Source organism: Sciurus vulgaris, assembly GCF_902686455.1.
Source record: "Sciurus vulgaris genome assembly, chromosome: 4".
In the NCBI taxonomy this organism is placed as follows: Eukaryota; Metazoa; Chordata; class Mammalia; order Rodentia; family Sciuridae; genus Sciurus; species Sciurus vulgaris.
Genome location: NC_136464.1, coordinates 130,834,097 through 130,859,575, shown reverse-complemented (window position 1 = coordinate 130,859,575; position 25,479 = coordinate 130,834,097).

Below are 25,479 nucleotides of genomic sequence, written 5' to 3'. Positions count from 1 at the left end.
AAGTGGATAAGGCACTATAAAAATAGCATTATCTTTTTGTTTGTCAAGCATATTAAATTGCAGTGATATGATATGGCTTTAAGAAGCATGCTGATAAAATAATAATTGTAAAATGAATATATGCCTCCTGTGGTTTTCTTGTTCATCTCCTCACCAATTCTGTTTTGGAACAGAACATATTACCTATGCTTTGATTTTATTAATTATTACAAATTGATATTCTGAATTATAATATGCATTTTAAGAACTAAATTGGGATTTGCTGAAAACGGCACTTTAATATCTTTTGCAGTTCCTCAAACATCTGTCAGATGCCTTGTTATACACTGATTTTATGTCAGATCCATATGTAACATTGCTTTTGATTGACATGAAAGATTTTTGTACCTGATTTGAGATCATTTTATCACCACATTCATGCATTTTAAAAATCTGGGATTAAGTGAATAGTTTTATATTTAGTTTTAGTGTTCTTCACAGATGTGTGAGTGTGGGTGTGTGTGTGTGTGTGTGTGTATACTTCAGCTGAGGACTACTCTTTGCATGTAATTTAAAAACTTGTTAATATGCTTTGCAATTTTACTTTGTGTTTTATCTTAGATCTGAGAACTTGGAGGCAGAGTTTAGCTGATGCCTCTTTCCAGAGACCCTAAAACAATGAGAAGAAAAATTAAAATTATACTGATTATTATGGGAAACTTTTGAAAAGAGCAATGTAGATGGAGAGTTGATAGAAGGATAGGATTTCTTTGCATGTTGTTAGGGTTAAAAGTAAGTAAAGCGTTCTGGTTGTAATGGAGCAACTTGTACCACATTTGCCTTCCTAGTTGTAATAACAGTAAGCCTAGGAAAAACATATGTGCCAACTGTTTTCAGGATCTGTGAATTTAGGGAAAAGTATGAGATGAATCTGTGTTTACAAAAATTCTTACATTAGGATGTGCTTCTGACTATAGCATTGGAAGATGAAGCCCAAGCCAAGTATGGTGGCCCCATTGAGATAAGGAGGCATATATTCATGTTTGGAGCTTCTTAATTAGCTAGTATTTGTAAGAGAGGATATTGGAAAGAAGGGAAATGTACAGAAGGGAGCATCAGGGACCTACTTGTGTGAGATATATTGCAAACTCTTGGTCAAAGGCCAGGATATGTACACACAAGGTAAGACTCAATGAGTCCTAACCAATAATAGCTTCTGGTGGCCTGACAACAGAACTGAGATACTAGAGATTGTTGAGTTCCAAAACAGCTGGAGTGCTGAGCCCTTGCAGATCTCCTGAGGCATTTAGTTGAAACAGTTGGAAACACTACATTTTGGTGTAAGGAAAACCCACACAACATGAGTTTCATCATAGGGCTAAGGATTAACTCAAGATAGTTTCAAAGAATAAAACCAAACCTAATCAAAAAGATCTAGAGAGTTACTAGTAATTTAACAGCCACCAAGAACAATCTCAACAATCTTTAAAAGGGTCAATATTATTCAAGTTCCCCATAATGTCCAATGCATAAGAAAAAATGCCCTGACTTACTTGGAAAGTTCAACTAAAAGAACTCAATAGAACTCAAGTGAACAGACACTTTATAGGAGAATATGCTTGAATGGTTAATCGGCACTTACACAATATTCTTAGCATTGATCACCAGGAAAATGCAAAATAAAAATCACAATGAAATACCTATTTTAAACTAGTTAGAATAATGAAAGTTAAAAAGATTGAAATATCAAATGTTGATGAGAATTTGACGGAAACTGAATTGCTTATACACTGCTGGTGGGAACGTGTAATGGCTGAATGGTTTCTTAAAAGGTTAATCATACATCTTTTCTGTAATTCAGTAATTCTCAATATGAAAGATTTCAACACAAGTGTTTCTATAAGTTTAGTCCAGAACTGAATTTTTAAAATATCAATTGGAGGAGAGTGGATGAAGAAATTGGGTTCAGTATATTGAAATAATGAAATGCTATACAACAATTAAGAATGCACACAAAAATGTGGGCGAATCTTGAAATAATATGAAGGATATTCACTTCTATCCAGTGAGAGAATAAGAAATTCCAGAATTGCCCTATCACTGCAGAAAACTAGAAACCACTGCTTCTAATATTGTTGACTTTCTGTAGTACAGTAGTATGAAAAACCAAACTAAATTCGGAGTACAATAGATGAGGTCACCATTTGTAGTGAACAATATGACTAAAATCTGTGAGCAAAGTATTAAAAGGGAGCAGCAGAATCTAGAATTCTTCAGAGGTCTTCTCTTAAATGTTGACTAAATCTGTGTACATCTAAGGTCAAAACTGAATAGTGCAGAAGAACAACTTCTGGGGAAAAATGGTTTCTGAGAAGAGGAAGGCTATAAACTGAACAATCTCACTGAATGGGATTATGAATAGGTTAGAGGGGCTGGGATTGTGGCTCAGTGGTAGAGTGCTCACCTGGAATACATGAGGCACTGGGTTTGAACCTCAGCACCACATAAAAATAAAATAAAGGTATTGTGCCCACCTACAACTGAAATATATATATATATATATATATATATATATATATTTTAACGAATAGGTTTGATTCTGCAGATGAAAAATCAGTGATGAAACTTGTCAACCTAGTATTCTGAACAAAGAGGAATATTTTTCAAAACTAAGGAGACTGGGGGAGGGAGAAGATGAGGGAAAAGAGGTGGTACTGGGGAATAAAATGGATCAAATTACATTGTTACATTGTAAGTGTGTACAGATATGTAACAATGAATTCCACTACTGTGTATAATTATAATACATTAATTAAAAAAGAAAAAACTGTAATAAAATTTTTTTCATACTAAAAACCTCTACAAAATACATAAAATTAAGAGAATGACTGGAAGCAGATGTGCTATGAGAAAGGTTAAAAAGATGGTTCTTTAAGCAGAAGGAAAATGATGTCAGAATGTCAAATCTACAGAAAGTCATGGAAAGAATAGAAATGGCAAATACTGGATATATAAGAAATGTTTTCATTATTGTAAAAATAGATTGAAAAATAATTGACAGTTAATAGCATAAATAGTAATGTACTATGAGGCTTCTATAAATATTGTTGGGTTTTTAATATTTTTTTGTATTAACTCTCTCTTGAATGTGAACACAGGCATTCTAGATCCTAGACATAGAAGTTATTTATTATTCCATCTTAAGTGTAAGTGTGCCCCCTCTCCACTTCTTATCCCAGGCCTTTCTCCTGGAATGACACAGTGAAAGCTGGTTCCAAAGTTCTACAAGAGTAGCTCTATAGGGAGGGAAGAAGAAAAATTATTTTTTCTCTCCTTTTTAAAGGGGGAAAAGAGACTATGACTTCTAGAAGATGCATATTAGATGAATATATTCCTTTACAATAACCACATATGAAAGTGAACGCTTAAGATCTATGCATTTCATGCATGTAAATTTTAATAAAAAAGTGACTACAAGATACAGAAAGGTTTACTTCATCTTCATCCCAAATAAAAGGGAGTTTTTCATCTAATAGTTTAATTAACTCTAATCCCTTGATAGGTACTTTAAATATTTGCAAAATTTATGGTTCATCTAACAGTATGGACAAAGAATAGATTTTGAACTTCAGCTTGATAGAAATAGCCTTTTAAATATGAAGTACAATCACAATAAAAGTCAACTTTTTAGTCTCTTTGATGAATAGTTTTCCACTAAAGGCATTGTGGGTCAGGGGCAATGCTGCTGTTTGAAGTTGATATTTAGGTTCACCCTTTGACTTCATTATTTACTAGCAGTGGAATATCCACTTCTCTAGTCCTTTTTTCACTTATTAGCAAAATTGGGGTAATAATACTATTATATTTATCTCATAAACCTATTGTCTATAATATGAAAGCACAAATAAATAGAGCAGAATCAAATATGACTACTGCAAAAATCAAATTGGAGATCACTGATGGGTATTATTGGAAGTTATAGATTACCAGATATTTGCAGAATCTGTTTTATTTTCTGTTGAAGTTTAGACCTCCATCACATCTTCTTTACTGTTAAGTAATTAACTAATGGATTTCTCTTTCCCCTTATCTTATACTTCCACATTCTATCCTCCATCATGATTTATTTTGTAAAAGTTTGTGTTATATGACAGCAGCATCCATGTCTTATCAATAATGTTTCTTTTCCAGTTTTTTCTCTTATACTCAGGATAAAGTCCGAATTCTCTGCTTCATATGCTATATATGCACTCACTTCTGCCCACCCAGCTACCTTCCCTTGCATTTTCTTCACCCTCCATTGAACTACTTCATGTCCTGCTAATTTTTTCTTTTATGTAATTTCCCATGCTGCTTTTTAAACCAGATTTACCTCCCCTGCTTCTTATCTATTTGAAAAATCCTAAATATCTTTTAATCCTCAGCAAAAGTAATTATTCCATTGAAGATTTACCTCTTTCTTGAAAGTGAAGTGCACTCTCATCTATGCTCATTATAATGCCGTGCACTTCCTTCTACCAATCACCTGGAATTTTGTTTTAAAATTTGCTTATTTGTCCCTTTACTGAACTCCAGATTCTTTGAGAAGGAATCTTCATTATATTCTTTTAGTTGTATCTATAGAATACATATACATATTTTCTCAGAATGTATTGATGAATGTGTGACTGAATGGACAAATGACTAGAACATGTATATAAGATCTTAATTCCATTTAGGTGGTTTACTTTTGGTTAAAAAACCAGAATGTGTTATCTGTTTATAAAACAATTGCTTTACTTTGTTTTAGTCCTAGAAATAATTAGAAACTAATTTTATGAGATCCTCGACTCTCTTTGAAAATACAGTTTCCAAAAGGAGATATGTTTACTGAGAGTTCTAAAAATAGGTAAAGATTACTTATTTTATTTTATTTTATTTTATTTATAGTTACTATATTCCTCCCTTGAGATTTCTTGCTCAAAATCATTGCGTTTGATTATTCTAAATAGCAATTAGGTAGATGTCAATTATGCTCACCTTAGTCAGACAACTATTATTTTGGTTGGTCTCGAAGAACCTGAATAATCTAGGATGATACCATATGCTCATGATTTTTATGTCATTAAGTATGCAAAACTATTTCTCTTAATAATTGTCTTGAATGATCTTTGTGTTCTCACAAGCTCATTATACTACTGTTGCAATGAAATCTAGGTTAGGTGGTTCAAAAGTCATCCCTGCCTTTAAGAATGCTTTTGTATTAATGCTCAATAATTCTGAAGGTGATGGATCATTCAGGGACCTTCTTTAATGTTTGTGGTGATTCCTCAGCCCTCTTCATCTTACCTTTAAAGCTTCACACATCTTAGAGTATAGAATAGGAGGGGGACATGTAACAGATATAAATTGAGAAAACCTAATTCAGGGGTGCCTCTTACATGAACAGAGAACACAGTTTACTCTACCTGTGCCCTTGTGAGATATCCCTGGATGCAGACTCATATTCAGAATTCCTCTTAACACAGACCCTTAAGCAGCTGTAAACAATTGTTCTCTCATAGAAAACAGGGAGCAAATACCATGGTCATGAAAGGAGAAGCTGATTTTATTTATTTCCCATGGTTCCTATTTTCTATGATTCTAATTCATAGTTTGTGGACATCAAAGTTATACTGTGGGAAGCCCAGACTTTAGATGCAGTCTATCTGGGTTGAACTCTACCTGTCTTATGGGTCATGTACCTTGAGGAGATTGCTTGACTTCACCTGCAATATTTCGAATGATAGTAAGACCTACTTTGTAGTATTACTGAAGGAATTTAATGAATTGATCATCCTAAATATAAAAGAATTCTTTCTGATTGTAAGTTCTGATTGTTTGTTAAATAAGATTAGCATTTCTAATTTCCAAGACCTCTGTAAGTTATGACTTTCCCAAACATAGGTACCCTGCATTGAAAAAAAAAAATGTAGAAGATAAGGCGATAGATATTTCCCATTGTATAGTCCCATGTAAGTATGTCTTATGCATATGTTTCTACAAATTTGGTTCTAGAAAAATGTCATCAATTGGTAGGAATCAGGATATTTCAGTAAAAGTGATTAAAGAACTTACTAATAAAGTGATATTTGATAGCTACCTAGTTTTCCAGAAGAACTGCTTCCAGTAGGAAGGTAGACAAAGAATTACAAATGGATATATTTTAAATTCAAAAATAAGGATGAAGACAATATAGAAAGAACAGATAAAATGAACTGCAGACACACTCTATTGAAAGCCTTCCAGTTGTTGAAGAAAATGCTTAAATGAGGGGAAGGTAGGAATTCTCTTCAACAGTAGAAAGTTTGAGGGTTTGGTTAATGCTTCTGATGAGAATTTGAATGTTTTTCTTTATTATCGGTTTAGAGTACCAGAACCTATTTAATTATTGACACAGTAATAAAGAGTACACCTCTTCAAAACATGTAGTCTTAACCCTATAATGGTTTCATTGATCTGTACCATTAGCTTTGGGGGCACTGCTTTAATAAAGAAACATACTTCAGGAAGTACATTCTATGATTGATTTTAAAACATGGGCCAAATAGCCTTGACCAAGGATTATCTTTGAATTCCAAACCTACATTTGTCATTATTTTTGCTAATAGCAGCATTAGCCTTTGTAAATGGATTATTTTAATGGATATAATATAGTCTTTTAATGTTAGTAATTTAAAGTCCTTAAACCTATTGGCGCTTTTATACCTGCGAGTGAAGGTCTTCTTTCAGAAAAGAATTAACTCTTCAGCACACTAAGGATTGTAACTTACATTTACCCTAATTGAATATAGGGACTTTCATCTCTCTGTTAGTACAGATCCTTTGAGAAACATATGACAACATAGGATTAGACAGATATGCTGTTTCTTAGGGAAAATGCCGGGGAGGGGGAAATGGAAGTGACCTAAGAAACTCCAGGAGAACACCATCATGACAATCTGACCCTAGTGAAGTAGAGAAGTAAAGAAGAGAATTTGGCCAAATAATTCTAACACTACACCTCTGTTCTAAGACAGTTTAGGAAAGACAATATGGAGTCCACAATCTAGATTTCCTACTAGAAGAACCCCCCGACTCTAAGGAGTCAACCTGTTGTAGTACGCTTGCTTGCTCATCGTTGGCTGGAAGCATCACTGGAAAATGGGCTTTCAGGGTGAATAGTAGTAATGGATTTCAGAGTATAGCAGGTGGGGCTGTATAGGTCAATCATGCTCCCCCTAGTGGAAGATCTGGGAGACCCATTTGCATTACCATCAACATCCTAGAAAATGAAAAATATCTCTATGGCCAGGATTATTATTTATGTGTACTTATACCTCATTCTCATGAAACATGTATGTTTATTAATCAATTTCTGTATAAAAGACACTTTAATGTACTTTAAGTGTATTATATCTGATTCCTAAGTTAGATACAAATGAACCTGTAACTAATGATGAAAAATTGAGGCTTGGGGCTATTAAATAATGTTGTCTAGAACATGTAATAAATGATAGTTGTGGGATTTAAGTCTAGATATTTTTAGACTCCAAATTGACAGCTTTTGTTATAAAATTATACTGTACTGCCCAGATATCATTTGAGGTTCTGGGGTGTAGAAATGTTAAATGATAGGTCAAAAGTCACAAGCATCATTGATTAAAAAAAAAAAAAAAAAACTGAAAAAGTGTTTATACTGCCTCATCATATTGGGCCTGTCCTCTTTAGATAGTGCCCTCACTTCTCATTTTTCATTAAAGGCTCACAAAGAATGGTGTTTCTGAGAATATTGCAATCTCCCGTTATTGGGAAATGATCTCTGCCAGCAAATGTGACAATAGGTGCTAATGGACACACCATATTTCCTACAAAAAGTTCTTTTATTTCTGAGAGGCTTTTAAACATGGAGAGGCATATCCATAATCACTTGTCTTTTCTTAATGCTCAGTGTGTTAACCACATAAATGTAATAAAACATTTAAAACCACTTTTAGCTTTTTGAAATGAATTATATATTTTCAATTCCATTAAAATTAAAATATAATTATGATATTATTATGATTGATCAATATACTTTAAACAGAAGGCAAAGAACACACACAGATATCACTTAACTAATTACTTCCTTTATACTCAAGCCACTTAATCATTCTTCCTAAGCTATTTGCTTATCTTTCAAGTATAATAACTATAGTTATTTTGATATCTTTTAAAGTTTTTAGTGATATTACTCTGATATGTTTCTAGAGATGTATTTCTCTTGTTTGACCCAAAAGAATAAAAGATGCCTTCTCTGAACAGTCAGGTTTAAAGGACCTGATGTATTAGCCTGTGGATTCTTGATTGGCTGCTGCTGGATCTGCCTGGCATCTCTCAAGGTGATTCAAAATTGAGCCTTAAAAGAGAAGAAAATTCTGTTCTTTGTGACAATGTGGATGAAACTGGAGGACATTATACTAAGTGAGATTAACCAGACACAAGAAGGTGTAAACAATCTCTTATGTATAAGAAATAAAAAACAATTGAGCTCAAAAAAGCGGAGTAGAAATGTTAGTTACTGGAGGCTGAGGGTGGGGGGAAATAGGGTATATTGTTTAAAGGACATGAAAATCTCTCAGAGAAGTTTAGATGGACTAGAGTTAATAATAGTATGTATTTAATATTATGTTTTTGCCACAAACAATAAGTATATGAGGGGACGAATAAGGTACTGATCTTAATTAAATATTCCACAGTGTGTGTATAATATATATGTATACAAATTATATAAATTATTGCCTCATAAATAATTATAATTCATCGATTAATAATATAATATAAAAATAGAATTAAAACCAAACTAAAATAAAACCAAATTTGAGCCATTGATTTTCTTTTTTATTGTTAAATTCCCACTGTTGGACCAATAAAATTGTCCTTTTTAAGTTCACTATTTCACATAGATTTTAATTCTTTGTTTCATTATTATGATCTACTGGCTTCATTGAAAACATGTATGACTTATCAATTATATAATTTAGAGTTCTATTATATTTCTTCATATATTAAGGACTGAGTCAGTTGACTTGGCCCTTGCTGATGATGTATTTGTTTGTTTAGCCACCTTGTACTACACATGAAACTCTAACTTTGTCACTGGATTGACTGTGTTGAATGTCCTCTTATTTTCCACTGGCCATTTATATGTAACCAACAGAATTGATCAGTCTTCTCTGTTCTTGGTAAATTCCTACCCTTTGAAAGACTATTTGAATTATTCATACTTACCTTTTCTTTCCTGATTATACAAAGAGAAGTGTAAGTCAGTATTTTTAAAATGTATTATTAATGGAAGAAATACAAATATATCAAACATGTACATACACCTGACTTTCCACTATTTATGAACATAATTATATTCATCCTAACTTATTCACTTGTCCTTCTCTACATTTGAACAATTTATATTAACTTTTCTTGTTTGAACATCAACATGTACTAATGTCTTTTTGCTTATTCATCTCGTCTCAAAATATGTTTAGATTTACAAACAGTCATTACTTGGTGAGGAGAAACTTTTTTAAGTCAACTACATTTCTTTTTTTAGCTATGACTTATCCTTACTTTCTGTCATCACTAGAATATTCTCAACTTGTCATGGAATCATTTTCTTCCACAGAATTTTGGTTTCTTTTAGAATGGAATACTATTAGAGATAAAATTCACAAAGCAAGAACACACACGAGACTTAATGAGAGGCAAAAAGTAATGTTGCTGCTACTATTGATCTACTTTTAGTGACAGAGCTTGAAAAAGTATCTTTGTTTATGGTTATGGGTTTTATTGATCTTTTCAACTTAACTTGTTACCATATCCTACTGTTTTCATAGTATTTTCCACTCAAACTTTCTACTCTATCAATTCTCGTCCTCTTGGGTAAGATAGTTGCGTTTTGTTATGGCCTCCTGCCTTGCGATGAAGGAAGAATCTGAAGTTAGAAATTTCAGCACCTGTGTGTCACACACCGCTCATGAGTTAAATATCCAGGTTATTCAACCATAGATGATCACAGAAGGAGTAGCAGCCTCTCATTCTCCCAGCTGGTGACATATTGGTGGTTGATACCCCATACTACAAAGCCAGCACAGTAAGAATCTTAACTATACAGTTAGTTCAACATTTCCTGCAATTTAAGGAGGATACATTCATCATTTCAGAGTCTTGCAAATCATCAGCACTTATGCATTTACCTCTGTTCTCCTGATTAGTTAGTTATGTTTCCTGGTGATTGGATGATGGAGTGTATGAGGATGTGGTGATATTTGTGTCTAAAGCTTATCAAAAGATATTAAGAAGATGAAGGAGATAACTCCTAATTTCAGATGGTGGGTTTATAGGGGGCTAAATGATTGAATGGAGAAGAGTTGTGGGGAAAAGAAATTTAGGATTTGATATACAAACTTAGAACAGAAAAGCAAAACTCTGGCTATTTGAGCTCTCAAAGCTGCATAACAAGGCTGTAATGAGTAAATAGCTGACATGACTGGGAATGGTCAAACGGCCAAATGGTTCTACAAATATTTTTCTAGGATTAAATCTAAAAACCTATTTGATTAATTTCCATCAATTTGCTGTAAAATAAAATCATACAAGCAGTCCCTGACTTTCAGAGGGTTGACTTCAGTAAAACCCACATTTTCACATATTGAGCATAAAAACCATTTTTCTGTGCTGAAGGTAGCCATTTATATGGCAACTGGAAAAAGAACATTTTGAGGTATTGTGAGGAGCCACTGTTTGCTAACTGATAGCACCGACCTCAGGACGCATTGCCATCCTCGTCTAAATGACAGTGTTTGCACAGCCATTTCAATTTTTAAATCACATTTACCTTGCTTTAGATTGCAAAAGGGAAAAAATGAAATTGATAATGGCAGTTCTCACAAGAGGCCTCACAGATGTGATAGCTTTGAGAGAAGACAGTCACAGTCACATCGAGAGCAGCAAATCTTTATCCTCACTTAAAAGCTCATTGGGCTAAAATTAAGAAAGAAGTGAATGATGCAAATACATCAACAAACACTGAATAAAAGAAACATGAATTTTTTTTTAGCTGTGTGGGACTAGACTCTCTCTTTGTACATGAAAACTGATGAGTGGATTTTTATGCATTTTTACAGAGAGGCTTTTAATGTATTATTTCTGAAAACATGAAGTTGTCCATATGTAAAAGGGAGCTTACAAGATAGTAAATCCAAGAAAAAAAAATAAGGGAAAAAATGAGGGTAAAATATAATATCTCCTACTAAATGCTACAAGTTAAAACAAAAACAAAACAAAAAAAAAAAAAAAAAAAAAAAAAGAAAACCAAGGCCCTGGTTTCTTACTATCTAGCCAAGAGATAATAAGTCTGGTGCTGATGGTATTTGTAATTTTACATTGGCCCTTCTGTTAACCTGTATTTGTCTAGAGAGCTTCAATCAAGGGTTCTACTTTTCTATATTGACTCTCTTGAGTGTTCATTTGGCCCTAAATGCATGGGTATGTGTGTCTGAACGTAAACATTTCTTTCCTCCAGATGCACAAAGCTCTGTGTAAGCCCTTAAACTTGTCATTCAAACCATTAAGTTGGAAGACCATATTCTTTTGAAAATAAATCCTCCATTAACACAGGTTCTCAGGGAGTTGTTCTCTTTGTAGGACTCTAAGGGGAAAAAATCCATTCTCATTTTCCTTTTTCTTATTTATTTTGAAATCTGTACATATTTGGATTTATCACACTCAGAGATGAAACACACACTTGAATACTTATTAGTATCAGTGTAGGAAACTGAAATTTTGTTAAAATACTGATTTTAATAATGGCAACAAAATTAAGCAACACTTGTTACAAACATTCATGAAGGGGTGTTAATTTAATGGAATTACTTTCATGTTTGTATCTAGTTGACAAGTTATTTTCACCTCTTCATTCTTTTTTTCTTTAGTTTTTTTTCTCATGCAATAACTTTCTGTGAAAGAGTTTAAGAAATCAAGATATTAGCAAGTCAATCTACTATGGACCCTATTTTTGTAGAGATAGTCACTGAACCACGTGGTGATCAAAATTGTCTATTAAGAAACATGAATTAATTTCTGGACTTGTTTCAATTACTTATTCTGGTATAAATTATTTTTTAACCTAGTTGTATCACCAATCTATCTACTTAATTTATAGAGTTTGAAACTAGATTGTTTTCTAGAAGCACACATTTTAGAGATGACAAATTAAGGAACAAAAACTGATTCAGGTAGGTTAAGTGACTTATTCAAAGACACACAGCTATTTAAAGGCTGACTTCAGTTTAGCTGACTCTGTGTCACAGCAAAGTATGTGAGGGTCAAAAGCAGAATAACATTTTGTCTTTTATATTTTAGATTCATTATTAATGTTTCCTCAAAGCAACACAGATAAGCCTTGAAGAGCAAAGGCTTCAGAAATGGGCAGAACCTGAATGGGCAGAATTATAGGTCTGCCTTATGTGACCTATAATTTTAGTCTTTGAATGCTATAATTCATTTTGCAACCTGGGGAAATAATTTCTTCCTGAAATTTTTGTAGTGCTTTATTAAAAAGTTTGTATATTATTCAACAAATCTATACTTAGCTCTTCCAGTTCACAAGATGTTGCACCAATAATTGCAAATAAATTATTCTAAATATGAATGAAACACAATCTTTGTACAATTGCTACACTTTTTTGCATCGTTTTGTTTTTCCATCTTAAATTCATATTTCACTGGTTGAGTATAAGGCATGGGTAAAAGAAATCACATGTTTTGGAAACAATTGTATTTGACATGAGGAAGAAGAAGGGAATGTAGTACAATGGGATTTAAATTATATAAAAATATGATTAAATATGTAGTGAATGCTTTCTACATTTGATTGTAAAATTTGACATGTCTACACTAATATATCATGTCTTATCAGCAATCAGATTATGTTTATTGGGTGGAGTCTCAGTAGGCAAGTAAAAAAATACACTGGAAAATTAATTCATGTACAGCTTGAGGTGATGTCTTCCTAAAAGCAATATTATTATTATTAAAGCATAAGATTTCCATAGAAGTAGATAGTGCAGTGAATATTTTTGGATGTAGGCTCAATAACCATGCAATTAGAAGTGAAAATCACTTGCTTATTTTAGAACTTCTTACCTCATTAATATGTGTCATTATTAAAGTCCCTGGATACACATTCGAATGTTAAAAGGAAAAAATAATCTGCAGCACACCTGGTTGTATATAATTGTTCTTGATTCTAACAGCAAAATTATCAGACTTGCTCTTTGAAGATGTTCACTTAATAGTCACTGATCTTGCTATTAATAGTTTTAAGCAGTTATACAGCACTTTTATGGTGACCTACTTAAAAACAGATATTTATAAACTGCATACTTCTTTACATTGTTAAATAGGGGAAACTTGTAGAACTTGACACATCCTCTTATTCTGAGCTCTGGCATCATTACAGAGCCTACAGAGCCTTTTCCTCGGCCAGGCACACCTCAGGGCAGTAGATTTTTTGTTTGGGTAAAAGTAAATGTTTAAGGACATGCTGGTAATAATCTAGGTATGTTTCTCATATATTTTTACTTCTCTCTGGGGAAGAAGGTTCATTCTGTTTATCATAGCATTTCCATACACCTCCAATGGCTGGCAATTTTCTTGACTCTGCCTTCTCTCAGAGTTGAACGACAGTCATTTGATGCAGAGCTGGGGCAGAAGCAGGATGGGAAGATGGATGGAAGTGAAGCAGACACAACCAAAGCTCCTCTATGCCAAGTAGGGGTGAGGAGTAGGGAGCATCTGGAGTCACCTTCTGATTTGTCCAGGGGACCTGACAGCATTATGTCCCCATAGGACATGGCTTTAATAGCTTTGAAAAGAATAGAAATTTGTCAATATAATTCTCTTTTAAAATTTTTGCCCTTTAACTTCAGAAGCACCTATGAAGCTATATATTTCCTATTCAGTCCAGATTAAAATGATCTTGACATTTGGATACTGAGCAATAAATGCCATTAACTGGAAGATAGTCATAAAGACCATAGTGCTTTCTGGTGATCTCTCTTATCTCCACTAACTTGTGCTCATCTGATATTTCTGTTTAACAACACTTGAATTCTAAACATACATTTGGTCATTAACTAGGTTTATTACCATGAAAAATTAACTCCTCTTCGCTTTGGTTTTTCTCTTCTGTAAAATGATAGTTTTATCTTTCAGTTAAAAAATTATTCAAAATGCCCTTGCTTCATAGGGATGCTTTTGCTCCTTGACAGTTTCTAAGAGAAGTCACCTATTGGCTCATACTAGTTAGAGCTTGTTGCTCGTCAGTGGTGTTAGTATCTTTAGTGAATTTCTTTTAAAATGGATTATTCTGGAGATTCTTAACCAATGAGTCTAGAGTGGAACCAAAGGTCAGCATTTTACAATAGTTCTCCAGCACAGTGGGGGAGACAGTCACATTTGGGAAGCAACTGAATTGTCACAAATGGTGTGTCATTTACTTGTCAGATCTGAGTGACATCACAGCAGCCTCTCTTTCCTGATAGGACTGTAGAGAATGTTTGGAGAGTTATATGACATCTGTTTAAAATCTGTCCTGAGGCCCTCAAGTATTCAACTAGTAAATTCACATTTATATCACTTTAAAAAAAAAGAAGAAGAAAGTATATTCCCTACATGCCTGGGTTAGTTTAAATATCAACTCAGGCTTGAAAAGGGAATTGGTTATTTGACCCCAACTTTAGCATGGAGGAATAGAGCCTTTGCTAGTAATTTAACATCTGAGGAGACTGAATGGGTTAGAGCTGATTTAAAATCCGTAAAGGCAGCAGGGACAGATGGCTTCAGCCTCGCATTTTATGTGTTTTAAAAATGTTCTATATCTTCATGAGACATTTTTATTCTCTTTTCAAAATGCAGAGCTGTTTCTTACAATAATGACACCTATCCCAAAATAGCAGAGTCATGCTGATCCCTTAGAAGTGAAATTAGTTATTTATCTGTGGGATAAATATACCTCAGATAACCACAAATCAAACTTCCCCCAAGGCCTCATTAATGTCCTTCAAAACAAACTCCAAATTAAGAGAAAAGCATTTTACTTCTGTGAAATTTAATTCAAGCTTCACTTTTAGAATGGTCAGCAAAAGCCAGGGGAAGGAAACACCTGGCCCTCTTTTCTGTGAGTGTGATCGGAGTGTCTTTCTGAGGCTTACAGGAAAATGCACCAATCTCCCCTCCAGGGTCCCTGACTTAAATGATTATAAACTGGAAGGTCCTGAACTGCCTTGGAGAGCACTGGCTCCCCTGGAGTTTTCCTCAAACACCACATCTCACTTCCCTGTTTACTATTTGTCTTCTATTTTATTATGTCACCTTATTTCCAAAGATTGAATCCTTATGTTTTTGAGCAGTGTCAAAAATGAGGGCTTTTATTATCTTATAGTTCATGTTAAGAGGATTCATTTGACAGTATTCAACATCTAAACCAAATTAGTGCAATTTATTTCAATGCACCAATTTCATGGTTTGTGAGTTCATTGTTATTATTGCTAACTTTCACTCTAATTTTGCCTTGAAAATGAACAGTAAGTAATATCTAACAAAAACTATGTAGTAATGAAAAGCCCCGTAGGATGAAGTTGGAAATGTATATGCTTAGACAAAATGGACAATGAGTTTGTAATATAAATAAAGGAGGTTTTTAATTAGAACAAAATGAAACACTTTGAACAAAATTAAAAACTTAGTTAATGAAAAAGTAATTCAAATTAATTGGTAACACAGACTCAATTGCTTATGATAGAAAATTGGCTAATCTTGTGGGAATTTCAGCATGGAGACTGGGGGAAAATTTTTAAACCTGCTTCCAGTCTAGTTGGTAATAATAACTTACCTTTGAAAGAGATATTATATCATTTTTTAAAATTTCAGTGACTTAAGTAGCAGTTATTTTGAACTAAAATGTTCATGTAAATTTCAATAATGTTAATTATAACTTCATATCATTCTGTTCATATTTTGTAACTAGTCTCTATCTTATGGTTAGCATTAGTTATTCTGCCTCAAATTTTCTGTGCATCAGTTTATTTTTATATTAGCTTGTGTTGTGATAAATAACAAAGAAAAATGAACTTAGGATTAGATAACTTGAAAAATATTACCAATTATCCAAAAAATTAAAAATATCCAATCTTTATTGATATAATTATATTTAAAAAACATGTTTTAAAAATATTTGAGATTTTAATGGTATCCTTGAAGAGATAGCTTTTCACATTATATATTCTCCCTGGGCAATCTCATGTGCCCTGGTGTTTTAAATACAGCTTATAAAGGGCAAATGGGTTATGGGTTCCTAGTCAGCTGTTTCTAATTGTATACTGAATAATTTCACATGGGAATACTACTTTGTCTCATCCTTAACAGGTCTGAAAGTAAAATTGTTTGCCCCAAATCTGCTTCTCCTTTTCCCTTACCTTCCCTGATGGAGTCATTCTCCTAGCCTACCCTCCCCCTAAAGTCTTCCTTGTCTTTCCACCGCATCATCATCCACCAAGCTGCTGGAAAACCAAATTAAGGCAGCATCCCTTCTCTTTTCTCCTAGCTTAATCAGTAAGAACTACCTTAAGAAAAGACCCCTAATATCCCATTTCTCTCCACTTTCACAACTACCAGCTATGGAACTTAAGGGTCTAGAATTTAGAATCCAATTGAGACATAAGATACAGGAGACATCAAAGGGAGATCAAAAGATCTTTACTACTGCTAAAGCTGGTTGAAAATCTTAACCCAATGTGGAGTGAAATTTGGTATCTCTAAAATTTCCCCCCAGTTTAGATTATGGCAAAAACAAATTGAATTTAGGTCTCTCTCACTACTGTCTTGGGTCTCTTTTTCATTCCTTCTTTTAAGCTCCAACGGTAGAGACAGAGAGACAGACAGACAGGCTCAGAAATGCATACATAGTTTCTCCTTCTCCACAAGGACAGAAATTGGTATTTCTTTTTCCACATGGCATGTTTAGCATCTGAGTATTTTTATACCTGATAAATACGTGTAGAATGAATGCAAAAATAATTATCTATAAGATTTTTCCAGGACTCTGATTTTGGTCTCACATTACATTTCCTTTGTATCTCTACTAAAATGTTTTCCTTACAATATAAACCATAATTTTCTTTTTACATATGTTTCCCCAGCTACCCTGTGCTATTTGAGGCAGGATCAGTATCATTCCTGTCCCTGTTTGGAAGGTAGTTCATGTCCCAGAATTTATGCATTCTTTCTTTTATCCCTTCTTCAACCTCAGCACGTTTATTGAGTGCCTATTAAGTTCCAGGTTCTCCTTTCAGTGCTGAAATACATAAAGAGTTATGAAATAATGTGTGCTTTTGTCAAGATTGTTGACCAATTGAAGAATTAGTCTGTAAATAAATAAAAGTAATGTTTTGCTATTAGAGAAGATTGTGTATGGAAATGCAAAGTAGGAAATGTGTTGAATTTGTGTTTGAAAAAAAGAATGATTAATTGCTAGAATTTTCTTATTTTCCTGACAATAAAAATATGCATCATATTATCTTCATTTTACATAGAAAAATATATTGAACAACTGAATGTTAATCTTTATGTTTATAAAATACGGTAATTCTGATATCAAACTCTTTTGCTTTAATTCTTTGCAATGAAATAAAAAATAATTAATACTTTATGTCTGATTCTGAGTCCCATGTGGTTGTACTGTCCCCTCCACAGCCCTATTTTTACTTGAAAAAATAAACCATATCTTCTAGGAAAAGTCTTAGATAGTGGGCTTAAGCTATTGTCCTAAATTTAGTGATAGAAACACTTAAGACCCACAATGTCCTTAACTAGATACCTGTCGAATCTGAGATCCAAAGATATTAAGATACATAAGAAATGTTGTTGTTACCCTGATAATAGTAGGATTAGTACAGTGATTTCTTTCAGTATATTATGATTTTTTGAGTTCTTAAAGTTATTTGCCCTTTTGGTATTGCCCCCTTTTTTAGGTACACATGTACTTTTCCCTTATTATCTCCCAGCTATGGAAAGAGGCATGTGGACCCCCTGTACAGTGAATGGTGCTGCCAGCACCCTGTGCATGCTAACGGAGGCTCTGGTCACCCACTTTGGACTGTCTTGGAAGAAGGATAACAGCATTGATGCTAATCTGGGTTCAGTCAAGTGTTCTTTTCACTGATGAACACACATGCAGTTTTGAAACTACTTTTACACAAGAGGAGGCCTATTTGACATAATCTGGAAGCAAACAAAAACTATTCTGGGCACTGTTGCTTCCTGGTCACCCGAATCTAGTGGGTCATTGTGATATTGGTATTCACACAAAGAGTATGGCCCTTGTTAAGTCTCTGGGTATAGCCTGAACAATTCCTGAGTTGTTTCTATCTCCTGTGACAGAGCTACAAAATTATCCAGATTTGGGAATTTCATTAAATCATCTAAGTTAGAATGAGGGCCAGTTATGAACCACAGGGACTATCAGTCATCCTCTTGTTTATCATGTCTAACCATCATTTTATATTTGCTCCTAGTAGCTGGCCTTATAAATCTTAATTAACGGCTTTCTCAGACACTGAATTTAAGCTGTCACCCATTATGCCTTCATTGAAACGTCCATGTCCATTAAAACCTTATCAAAATGCAGCATCTATTACCTTTGCAACTCGTGTTGCATTCATCTCTATGGGCATCCTTACTGCAGGGCAGGTAGATGTATGCTGGCAGCATCACGTTTCCTGACAGGTGATGTTAGCAGCAATGGCTGGTTTTACTCTCCCCACAGCTTTAGTCCTGTCTGACAAAATCCTGGAAATGTGGTTTGCTAGATATAGGATGTGCAGAAGAACAGCCCAAACAAAAGTAAACCTTTGATTCTCATTTTGAGTCATGAAGAGGTAAGCTAGATTTTTTTTTTCTTAGACCATTCATATCTTGAGAAGTATCCTAAAATAATAAGGCATACTTTTTGGCATGATTCAATTAAACATTTGCAAGTTTTCAAAAAATGTACAACTAAATTAATGAACAACAACAGTGTCTTGATTCTGAATTGTACTTCCAGTATTTCCTTGTGGAAACAGATGTAACTTAAACCAACATATTCACCTTGGCTTTATTGAATTGCACTTTCAGCATTTGCTTTCTGTAACTGAAATCACTAGGAAATGAACTTGAGAAGGTGAGAATTTTAGTTGAAAATCTGAAAGTATAAAAGATTTATACATAGAGAGTTGGAAATTATGGAAAATAAACCTTCAGAATGCTGCTGCTTCAAACATTATCAGTGCAATGACACCAATCAAGGATAATGTCAAGTTCTTAAGTCATAGGGAATAAAAGAATCCAATAAAGCACTCCTATTTAAATCAGTAGCTCCTTATGATACTAAACAGTTTAGATACCATTAAGGTTTCATAGTTGCTGCCGTGCAGGTCACAGTAAGGGTTAAAACACTTACCAGTTGTGACGCTCTGTCTTGATAACCCTATTAATCCTTCAGAGGCACTAGAGGAAATGGCTAACAACTGAGAACACTAATATGAATGTGTTTCATCCAGTTGTAATCCCTTCTCAATTATTCAAGGAGCTTTTTCAACTAAAGCCCTTCAGATCCTCCTGTGTATCATTCATCTATAAGAATGTTGGCAGTATTTCTGCTGATTCCAAGGGGGCAGCTGGTCAATATCAATCTCTCCTGTCTTTCTCTCTCCAGCTCAAATTGAAAGCCCTTCCATGACATGACTTTCTGTTCACTTGTCTCATGAATGTTCTTAGTACCTGGCACAGAGCTCAGACACATAGAGGTATTTGAAATGCAATTAATGATGTCAGTAGGAATATTTCTGAGGACACATTTTGTGAGCGAGGCAATGAGTAAGACTTTTTCTTTTCACACTCTTAAGAAAGACCAATGCCAAGGCTAAAATATGCATTACCTAATCTAATACTACTCTCTTAGCTATGTTTTTAACAGAAAGCAAGCCACCATATTTCTCTGTAATCATGTTGTTTAGGTAAATAGAAAAGAAGGCCAATATTATATTATGTTTTTAAAGTTTAGAAAAATTATTACATCTTTATACATGTTTTTTACTGTTTTCAAGAGAAGTCTTTAAATATTGGGTGAGAAGTTTATATAGGGACAGTAAACACACAGTGTTTTATACCATCTTTATGTTGTGGATCTACATGAGGTTTATTTAAAAAATAATTACCTCATTAAAAGCACTATTCTGGGCTAGGGATGTGGCTCAGTGGTAAAAGCACTTGCCTAGCATGCATGAATTCCTGAGTTTAATCTCCAGCACTGCCAAAAAACAAACAAACAAACAAACAAAAGAGACAAAACAAAACACAAAACAGTGTTCATTCATTTATTCATTCAGTAAGAAAATATTCATTCCAAACTGCGGGAAGTAGCAGTGAAAGAAAATACTTCTGTAAAATGAACAAAATATAAGCCATACAAATTTTGATAATTTCTGGAGGAAATATAAAGCACGTAAAGGTGATAGGAATCTTCAGATGGAGGGACTGTAATTTTAAGTGAACTAATGGAAGAAGGCTATATTGAGAAGGTAAATCATTCAAAACCTGAAGGGGTGCCATTCAACTCTCTGGAAGACAAGCATCCTAGCAGTGGAAAAACATGTTCAAAACAAAAGGTAGTTGTTCAACAACCAACTAAGAGGCAAGTGTAGCTGGAGCTAAGCAATAGGGGGAGAGCTGACCCAGCAGGTAAGGGGAGCCATTAAGACTGAGCTAGTCATTTCAATAACATTTTTACTCCAAATGAGGTGAGAAGCCCAGGAGGATTTTGAGCATAGGTTATATAGACTGAATGAATTTAGAATAAGAATTTAGAATAAATAAACACAGATGTTTATTAAATCAGCAAAGTTGTTAAAGAAGCAACTAGAGGAATGTTTAGACTCATATACTGATTCTTTGGAGTTCTCTGAAATGTTACTTCATTATAAACTTGCCCTATCATTGTTATCTGAAAGAGATTACTCCCAAAAAAGAAATCTCATATTTGATGCAAAACTTATAAATCTAAAGATTTCTGTGTATGGGTAAGTTTATAATATTGTTGTGACCTTTTTTTAACAGGCCTGATGTAGATCAAAACACAAAGGGTCCTATATGGTGTGAGGCAGGCTATATCTTTATCCAGATGAGCTTCATAGTTTCAGGTAGAAGCACATTTTCTTTCCTGGGTAGCTGCATAGGTATCAGCACCAGTGGTTCTCTGTAGAATGGATCACTAATGATTTGATAAGCAGATTGAAAAATATTGGCAATATCAAAACAAAACTTCTTCTTTTGGAGGAAAGAATTTTGAAATCAGGAATCTGTGTTGTTCTGCTCACTAAATCTATGACAATGAGTGTGTTCCTTAACTGCTTTGGACTATAAGATTCTTCTGTTTGTATATAGTATTGTGTCTCATTATGTTCATGATAGTTTACCTAAATAATATAAATGGAAGCTCCCTACACAGTACTGACTTTATTAAGCACACAATAGATTTGTTTCACTCTTCTCGTCTTGAACCTCTTGATTATTCATCTTTTATATCCTATTTGAGCATTGTTGCATTTATATCAGGATGGAACCATGAGTTTTCTACTTCCACCATCCATCTGAATCTTGATTCCCCAGCTAAATACAATTGTGGCTTTGTCAGTTTGGAATAATACCAGGGATTGAGAACTTAACTACTTCAATGATGTTGTCCATCATACTTTTAGAAAATTGAGACAGTCCACAATAGTATTAACTTTTCATTCATTCAGGCCAAAGTCCACCTTCTGGGCCCAGTCAAGAAAAAAATAATCTAATATCTAGTTTTCTCCTGGCAAATATCTTCGGCTCCTTCCTCCAAAGCTAATCTTTGCATAACATGGCTTTGATTTTCCTCATCTTCTTGGTTACTCTCCTTTGAATGTACTCCACCTTACCTTTATTCTTGAAGTATATGGCTTAGATATGATTTGATATAGAGTCATAATAGAATGGAATTATTATTTCCCTCAATCTGGACAAAATATTCTATTATTGCAGCCAAGAATTACATTAACTCTTTTGGCAATCACTGTTCAGTACTGATTTATATCATGCTCCCTGTCAATTAATCCTCCAGGGACTTTTTTATTTATGCTCTTGCTAAACTGTGCCTCTGACATCCATATAAGTTCAGTTGCTGTTTGGAATAAAGGAAAGGATTTTACTTTGTTTTTCTAATTAAATTTTATCTAGAAAATCCAATGTTTTACCTGTGATCATTTTGAATTCTGAGTCTATCATCTTTTAGGAATTAATGATTTTAGAAATAAGCTCAAATAAGCTAGTAAATTTTTTAAGGACTACCTTCTGAAAATAGCAGGAAACTTTTAAGAGATAGTCATTCACGTTAAAATAACTGCTCTGGGGAGCAGCCAGACCTGACTTTCAGCCTTTCTTCTGTCACTTTCCAGTTGAATTCATTCACTTAATTAACAAATTGAACTCCTACCATGTGACACACTATCTTAGGCACTCAGTGAATGAAACTGACATAATATTTGTCCTTGAGGAACTTATAGTCTGACAGAAAAAGAAATCTTAGACTAGAATTATGCGTTCTCAACTCCCTACTTTTCTCAACTGAAAAATGAAAGTAAATGTAATATTTCATAAGATGGTATATGCATCAGGGTTTTCCAAGAAATACAACCAATAGGGCATGTGTCTTATACAAAAAAAGAGATTTGCTATAAGGAATTGTCTCCTGCCATCCTGGAGGCTTACAACTCCCAAGACTTGTAGATTGGCAAGTAGGAGATGCAGGAGACCTAAAAGTATAGCTCTAGTCTGAAAGAAGCCAGTCAGGCTCAAGAGACAGTTCTTCAATTGCAATCAAAAGTTAGGGGTGAAAAAACAAACAACAAAAAACCCCACCATGTCCCAGCTCATAGGCAGTCAGGAAGGAGGAATTCTCTTACTTTCTGGGAGGGTCAGGGTTTTTGTTCCATTCAATTGTCCAACTGAAGACTAACCCAAGAGGAAAGGCAATCTGCCCAAATGTTAATCTCACCCCAGAACACCCTCAGAGAATGATGTTTACCCAACTATCTGGTTGCTCTATGACTGCCTGAGGTTGACACAAAATTTACCATTACAAGTAGTGATGAGGATTATAAGTTATTGTACATAAAGTGCCTACCATGGTGAGTCTCAGGAAATGACAGGAATTATTTAAATGAATTATTTCTTCAAACCACCTCTTCAAGATTAAGAAAGAAATCCTAACTCCCTAAAGCTGACATGGTGCTGAGCATCTGGGCATTCTCCAGTGTGAGTCCAGCTGGTGTTTGGTCTTGGGAAGCAATCACATTCATGTGGTCTGATTGACTGACAGTTATATCAAGACTGAAAATTTGCTCTCTGCCCCACATATTTGAGGCAAGGGAATCGACTATAGACATATCTTGCTGCCATCTGAATTAATCTAGAGTGATGAAATACTTATGAAGCTGCTTTCAATTTTTTTTTTTTTTTTGGCAGTGTTTCCTTTTTAAAGAAAATATTACAAGATTTCAAAAGGTTTAAGGAAGACTGATAGGTAGAGCTTTTTTACATCTACTTTGAACTCACTGCAGGGATAGTTCACTTTACTTACAGTGAGCTCAATAATTAACTATCATTTCAGGGTAAGACTGACTCATAATACTGTCAAATAATTTATACTTGTAAAAATGGCAGTTTTCTCATTTACTTGTTATGCCAACACTTGTCAACCTGGGCAACAGCTTTCAGCTCTGTTAAATGTTGTTTAAATATGGGGGATCTAAGATGAAATTGAAGCACCCTGCATTTGATAATAAATCAAATACAAATTTAATACTGTACTCAAAGGGAGCATATTTAGTAAGACCTGAAGGTAAACATGACAGATTTTATGCTTTGACTGTGGTGAGGATTTTATTGAGATTCTGATTATCTTTTATAGGTTGAACTCTAATGATTTTTCAGAATTACATTTGAGAAAAAGGTTTTTGAAGTAAATTATCAAATTTACTAATGAATGATGAAATTATTTTAAATAAAAGTTACTTTCTAGAGGAAAAACAAGTATTATTAATCTTGAACTTTATATTTTGTTTTATATTTATTGTGAAAAATGTCAACCACGCTAAGGTTAGAAAGAATGATGCACATATTTTAGATTTAAATGGTTGAATATTTTGCAGTGTTTTCCCCATATACTTGTTTGAGCTTGTTTTAAACCTTCTTTCTACATTTTTTAGGTGTCACTTAATTTTGTAGAATAGAAATCCTACCTTTTCTGAAAGTAGTGGTATAATAAAGGGAGAAAAGATTTTATGTATTTTTTCTAGAAAGAGGTAAAAACTCTCCAGAGCTGAGCAATATAAGGAAATTGGTAGTCTCTTTCCCCATGTTTCAATGATTAGTGAAGAGCTAGCCTGCTTCTATGGTTTCTTCTGGATGTTTTCCCTAATCACTTCTCCATAAAGTTATATGCTTTCCAAAGGGGTGAATGTGATCAGAGTCTCAATAAGCCAAAGCTGAGTGTTATGCTGTTCTAGGAAAACGTTTGGCAAAGATACTCTAAGCCACCTCTGTCTACAGAAGTGAGGGCTGGCTGGCAAGGTAACTGGGTGAATTGATAGCCTCTGGAGGAAGGCACTGTGGTGGCTTTAGAACCTCATGAATGAGATAAAAATTCTGAGTCTGAGTTTAGGTAGTCATGTGCTTATGGGCAATTCACGACTTCCCGAAGCCTCAGGGGTGTCCATATTTACAATGTAAATGTAATAGTGTCTGTATTGCAGAAAAATCTTTTCTGGGTAGAATCCTATGTAGATGGTATAGAAATCCCTTCTGCCCATTTACTTGCTGTGTGCCCTTGGGCAAGTCCCTCAGTCACTGTCTTCAGCTGATAGATGAGTCTACTAGTATCTACTCTGTGATAGTAAGTTTTAGGTGTGAAACTGTCTAGGCTGAGGGATGTTCAGATAATTGGAAAAGCATTATTCCTGGGTGTTCCTGGAAGAGCTTAACATTTTGACCAGTAAACTCAGTAAAGGAGGTCACCCTCACTAATGTGGGCAGTGGCTAAAGTAGATCACCCTGACTAATGTGGGTATCTCTTTGGAACTCATATAACCAAAAGGAAAAGAAAGGATGAATTCTGCGTTTTTCTTTCTCTCTTTCTCCTTGAGATGAGGCATCTGTCTTCTTCTGCCTTTGGGCTCTTGTGGACTTACACCAGTCCCTCTTCTGCATAATCACAGTCAATTCCTATAATAAATCTCTTTCTTTCTGTATATATGTATATATATATCTATATCTATACTTATATCTACCTATTTGCCTATTGGTTCTATTTATGTGGAGAGCTCTGGTTAATAACACACC